Genomic DNA, 6,339 nt, shown 5'->3' with positions numbered 1-6,339 from the left:
CATCTGAGTATGGCTGAGATCCTTCAAATGTTGCCCTAGGCATTATTAAAAAAAAAAAAAAAAAAAAAAAAAAAAAAAAACTTAGGTAAAAAACCCTAACTACTGACCTTGAAAAGTGTTTTTAAATACTGGCTACATATCAAGGAAAAAAGAAAGGAAGACCACCATAAGAGATAGGATATCAAGGCCTACTGCATGATCGAGGATGGAGTCTAAATATATACTGCCTATATGATAGTAGAGACACATTCTAGGAAATTAACTTAATGCTACTTGAGGATTATTGAAAACCCTAAATCCCTTATTGAAGCACACATTTTCCCGTAGCAGTTTGTACTGAACTTCCACAGACCTCTGCCAAGCTCACAGGAAAAAATTACAAACCTCAAAAGAAATAAGCCCCCTAAAATCAATACATTGAATATGATAAAAGAAATTTATTTATCCAGCTCTTCGTCCATCTGATAAATGTTTATCAGATGACCACTATAAATTAGGGAGTTTTGAAGGCATAGCATATACAGAGGTAAATAGAGAGTGACGAGATGAAGATATAAAAGAAGGGAAAGAAACTACAGCAAGCCAGGATAAGAGGAGGAGGAAGAGGAGTAAGAGGGGGAGGAGAAGGGTAAGAATCACAAAAAAGTTATAATACGAATTTACTCTCTGAAATTAAAACTTAATGGACATGTGTTCACTTCAGGGGTATACATAGTAGAATTGGAACAATAAAAGATTAGTTTGGCTCCTCCTCAAGGATGGCATGCAATTATGTGATATTGCTATACAATTTTTAACATCAATTTTTAAGTCTGATAAAGATAGTGCTAAAAAGAAGTCCTCAGAATAATATCACCAATGAACATTGGTGAATATCCTCATACAATATTATCAAATATAATTGCACAGGCAAACAAAAATATTTTAATATAAACAATTGAAGAATGCTAGGATGGTACAGTATTATTTTATTAAAATATTTTACTATGTTAATATATCTAAGGAGAAAATTCATAAGAATATCTCCAGATAGGATGAAAGGTGCTAGACAAAATTCAAAGCCCATATCTGCTAAAAATCACTTAGTAAAATAGAAATAGGTGAATGCAATGAAATACTGTGCCACTTATACATACCAGAATGGCCCAAATAAAACAAAATGCCAAGTTTTGTTAAAGATGTGGAGCAACAAGAACTTTCTTATACTGTTGGAAAATGGTATGTCAGACAGTGCTAAAGCTGAAGATTTGCATAAGCTATGGAACCACCAGTTCCACTCTTAGGAATGTAATTGACCAAGATGAACTTAACATTTCCCTCAGCTTGACTAAACTTTAGATAGAGTTCTTCCTCACTCTAGAGGGCTGAACTCCCTTTCCTTAGAGCATTTACTTTGGAAAACTTGTAATTATAAATTCTCTCTCTGCCTTTGTCAAATGAATAGTTTGCAAATATTTTCTCCCATTCAGATTGTATCTTCACTTTGCTGATTGCTTCCCTTGCTGTTCAGAAGCTTATTTGTTTGATATAATTCCATTTTATCTGTGCTTTTGAAGTCTTAGCCATAAAATTTTTGCATAGGCCAGTGTCCTTAAGTATTTTTTCCTGTTTTCATCTAGTACTTTTATAATTCTAGGTCTTATTTTAAGTCATTAATTCATCTTAAGTTGAATTTTTATATGATTTGACATAGGAGTTCAGTTTCATTCTTCTGCATATGGACATCTAGTTTCCCCAGCACCATTTATTGAAGTATGTCCTTTACCCAACGTATATTCTTAGTGTCTTTCTCAAAAAAAATCATCAATTGGCTATAAATATGTAGATTTGTTTCTGGATTATCTACTCTGCTCCATTGGTCTATGTGTCTCTTTTTATGCAAATTCCATGCTATTTTTGGTTATTATAGCCTAGTAATATATTTTGAAGTCAGGTAGTGTGATGCCACCAGCTTTGCTGTTTTTGGGATTGCTTTGGATATTCAGGCTCTGTTTGGCTCCCATACAAATTTTAGAATTGCTTTTTCTATTTCTGTGAATAATGACATTGGCATTTTGGTAAGAAATGCATTGAATCTATAGATTTTTGGGGGAAGTATGGTCATTTTAACAATATTGATTCTTCCAAACCATGAGCATTTGTTTGGGTCCTGTTAAATTTCTTTCATTATTATTTTGTAGGGGATTTTTTAAATGTAAATTTTCTTTTAAAAAAAAAACCTCTTGCCAGTTATACATCTAGGACTGTCTTTCTCCAGGACCTGGAAGCCATCCCTTTGAAATGTAATCCATATTTAGTCAACTGGGAGACCTATCTCTCAGTGTCTATTGGAGGGTAGAAGCCTAACATCAGTGGGTCCCCACTTCCATGCTACACACCTATCTCCTATGGTAAAGACAGATAATTAGGTATGGCCAGTTGGCAAACACACAATCCTCCCATACCTGCTCTTAATAACTCTCCTATCCATACACTGGAATTAAGTTTAGACTGCGCTCTGCTTTCTCTATCCTATTGCAATAGCCTTGAATAAAGTCATCCTTACCTGTTTAACTTTATCTGGTGCACATTTTGACTTGAAATTCCCAACAGAAATGCAAACATGTATACTCCAAAAAGACATGCACTAGAATGTTCATAGCAGTACTCTTCAAAATAACCCCAAACATGAAACTAGCCAACTGTCAATCAACACTTGAATGAATACATAATTCATGGTATATTTACAAAATAATACTATTCAACAATAAAAAAGTCTACAACTGCAGGGAAACATAACATCAAGCAAAAAAGGCAAAATAAGCCAGTCACAAATGCCTTCTATTTTATTTAATTCATATAAATTACAAAAACAAGTGGAGCTTATTTATCCTCTTAGAAATCAGGCTCATAACTATCCTTGGTGGAGACAGTAACAGAGAGTTATTCAAGTGCTGGTCATATTCTGTTTCTTGTTCAAGGTGCTAGTTACACGGGTGTATTCAGAATGTGAAAATTCAGCAAACTGTCTAGTTCTGAAAGATGCACTTTTCTTTATGGATATTACTCTTAGCATTTTTAAAAGTCACCCAGGGATCTTGTTAAGCATACAAATTTCAGTACTACATTTCTAGACCTTCTGATTTAGAAAATCTAGGATGGGACTAGGATAGGAGCATTTTAACAAGCAGGTGGTCTTGGCACACTTTGAAAAATACTGTGTTTAAGGGCTGTAAGGTAATGAAACTCTAATTACTTTTTGTCAAAGAACCAATGAGAAAAAAAAAGACATAGTAAAATTTAAATGTGACAAAGAGAAAAAATTATGGAAGAGAACTCTACCAACTATAGCATTTTGGAAATATTTTTGTAAATAAAGAGGTGCAGTTTAGTAAACAAAGTAAAAAGCTGTTTCTGCTCCACTCTAATACAAAAAGTATATCATTTTTGCAAGATTTTCTTGATCATTTATGGTTTAGGAGAGGGGGCATTGCTATGGCAATGCAACAACAAACATGGTAACCTACATTTAGCACCTGAGTGGAGATTGGGCTGAATGTGATATAAATCTGTCATCCCTTCATCTGCAGGATTGGCTTGGCCATTCTCTCAACCCTTCTATCCTGTACTCACTCCCGCTCATGTTGCAGTGATTAGGAATTTGGCCAAGCGTGCTGTGAATTGTGTGGCACAACCTCTCCTGAAGGTAGCTATACTAAGCTGCAGCTTCTTAGGGCTTATCATCCCATTCATTCAAGTCTGAGAGAAGAGATTCCAGATAACAACAGGAACAAGGCAAATACAGCTTTACCTCCTCTAGGTTTAGGTAGGTGCATTATCTGAGCCACACTGGGCTACTCCGGCAAAGAGATCACTAACCAAGATTTTGTTTTATTTACTTGACTCACCAATGATAAGTAAATTATTGAAACAGTTTTATAAATACTCTAAAAAATAACTGATACATAAATTATACATGTCTGCAGAGTATAAAACAAAAAAATATAATTTGTGACTGCAGGTATGAATACAATCTCTACATACTCACTTGGGTGTAGATTCATAAAGCTGTTATTTTTCAAACTCCCTGACTTCTTTCCTCCCACATTCTCCCTTACACAATATCTTGTATTTTCTCTACAATAAAGGTTGAATTCACTGATTCGCTAGTCTACAGTCTTTCTGGTTTGTCTTTTGACCCATTTTAAAACGAATGGATTTGTGTTTGCCACTTTTAAATCCTCAGATATCTTCCCTGAATCGTGTGATTTTCCCCCCCTTTTGCTGTCACTTTGGTTTTGAAAGAAGTAAATCAATACTGTGGCTTACAAGGCCGTGGCACTATTGTCGGTAAATATATTGCATTCAGTTACTTTTGCTCACTAACTGTTGTTGATATAATACTAGAGCATCTTCTGCTGCACCAGAAAAAAAAAAAAAAGTTATTTTGAGCTGTGAACCAAGAATTGATTTCTTTTAAAATATAATATATATTTTATGTATTGCATCTAACCTTGTTATTTTTGTGATTTCATGGAAACCTGTGTTTTCTCATTTGTGTGCAATAGAGGCAGCCTTCTGCAGAAGTGAGGAGCTGTTTTTGTCTCTCCAGCTTATATTCTGGTAAGTTCCACATATAGTCACTTAATCAATTATACTTCTTAATGTCTCACGTACATGTTCCAAAACACATCCCTAGAGTCAGAAAGCTTATGCGGATTCTAACACATTTCAACTTCTCTGAGTCTGTGTTTCCTCACCTATCAAAGGAAAATATTCACAATAAAACCATTTTGTGATATTGGCAATCAACAAGATAATGCAAACAAAAGTGTAAACTGAAAAGCAACCTGTAATTGCCGGTCAATCCTGTATCATCAAAAGTTAAGCAAAGATTGTGTAACAAGAAGGATAGGTGGGTTTCCTCCAGCTACTCACATTGTCTACTGTCCCTTATGAAGGTGGAATTTGTCTAGGGCATACCACCTGTATTAGTCCGTTTTCACACTGCTATAAAGAATACCACCTGAGATTGGGTAATTTATAAACAAAGGAGGTTTAATTAACTCACAGTTTCACATGGCTGAGGAGGCCTCAGGAAACTTACAATCATGGTGGAAGGGGAAGCAGGCATCTTCTTCACAAGGCAGAAGGAAAGACAGAGGACGCAAAGGAGGAAAAGGCCCTTATAAAACCATCAGATCTCATGAGAACTCACTCACTATCATGAGAATAGCATGGGGAAATCATCCCCATGATCCAATCACCTTTCACTAGGTCTCTCCCTTGACATGTGGGTATTAAAATTCAAAATGGGATTTGGGTGGGGACACAAAGCCAAACCATATCACCATTCTGAATGTCCCTGATATCGTTTGACCTTGGAAGCTAAGTGTGATCAGGCCTGGTTAGTACTGAGATGGGAGACAAAGGAGGAAGTCCTTACAAAGGAATCAGTTGGATTAGCCACATTTGATGCACCTATATTCAAGAAGATGAGAGCTTCAGGAGAAAGCTTGCAATCCGGAAGATACATAGTGCCACTATAAATTCTAATCTCCAATCCCTGAAGGGCTCAACGTACCCTGTTTTTCAAGTCAATTTTCACCCCGAATGAGCACAAAGACTCTCTCAAGCCCGTTTGCATCCTCTACCTTAGACTCCTCTCATTTTCAGCAAACAACTTCTCCCATTATATCCTATTTTTAAAATACACGAACGTGGATGAGAAACCTCACACTCTGCCATCACCTACTTACCAATGTGCCTCCATTCAGTGTCCCTCCTTCTGGCTAGAAAGTGAGCCGCATAACTGCAGCCTGCCACTTTCTACCACATAACTCCTGTGAACAGTTAAAAATGATAGAGTCATCTCATCTTAAAAACAATAACAAAAAAAAACTTCTCTGGATGGCATATCAATCTTCAGCTAGAAATTTACCTTTCTTCTTTCTCTTTACAGCCAAATTTCTTCAGATTCAATGCCTAATATCTCCACTTTGCAACAGCCTACTCATTCTTCAACCCACTGCAATCTGGCCTCTTCCCACTACACCACCAACAGATCTCTTCTCTTTAAAGCAAATGGAAACTTTTCAGTCCATATCTTCCTTGATCTCACAGTGGCTTTTGTTTTTGTCACTTATGCCCCTTCATTTTAAAAATAATTTATTGACATGAAATTCATCATGAATTTTAAATGAACAGTTCAGTGCAGTACATTTACAGTGGTGTGCAACAACCACCTATGTCTAGTTTCAAAACATTTCCATCACTCCAAAGTAAAATCCATTACACATCAAACAGTTTCTTATTTCCACCTCCTCCTCCAAGGACCTGTCAACCACCACTCTGCATTCT

General features: G+C 36.0%; 1 non-coding gene across 1 annotated transcript; it reads left to right on the top strand.

Moving 5' to 3' along the window:
- The first annotated feature begins 692 nt into the window (after positions 1-692).
- On the top strand, positions 693-795 carry LOC116473974 (U6 spliceosomal RNA). The gene has a single exon (XR_004249524.1). It is a non-coding gene; the product is annotated as a U6 spliceosomal RNA (small nuclear RNA).
- Positions 796-6,339: the final 5,544 nt, after the last annotated feature.

This window comes from Hylobates moloch, unplaced genomic scaffold (assembly GCF_009828535.3).
Source record: "Hylobates moloch isolate HMO894 unplaced genomic scaffold, HMol_V3 SCAFFOLD_8, whole genome shotgun sequence".
In the NCBI taxonomy this organism is placed as follows: Eukaryota; Metazoa; Chordata; class Mammalia; order Primates; family Hylobatidae; genus Hylobates; species Hylobates moloch.
This window is presented reverse-complemented; position numbering and strand designations above follow the sequence as displayed.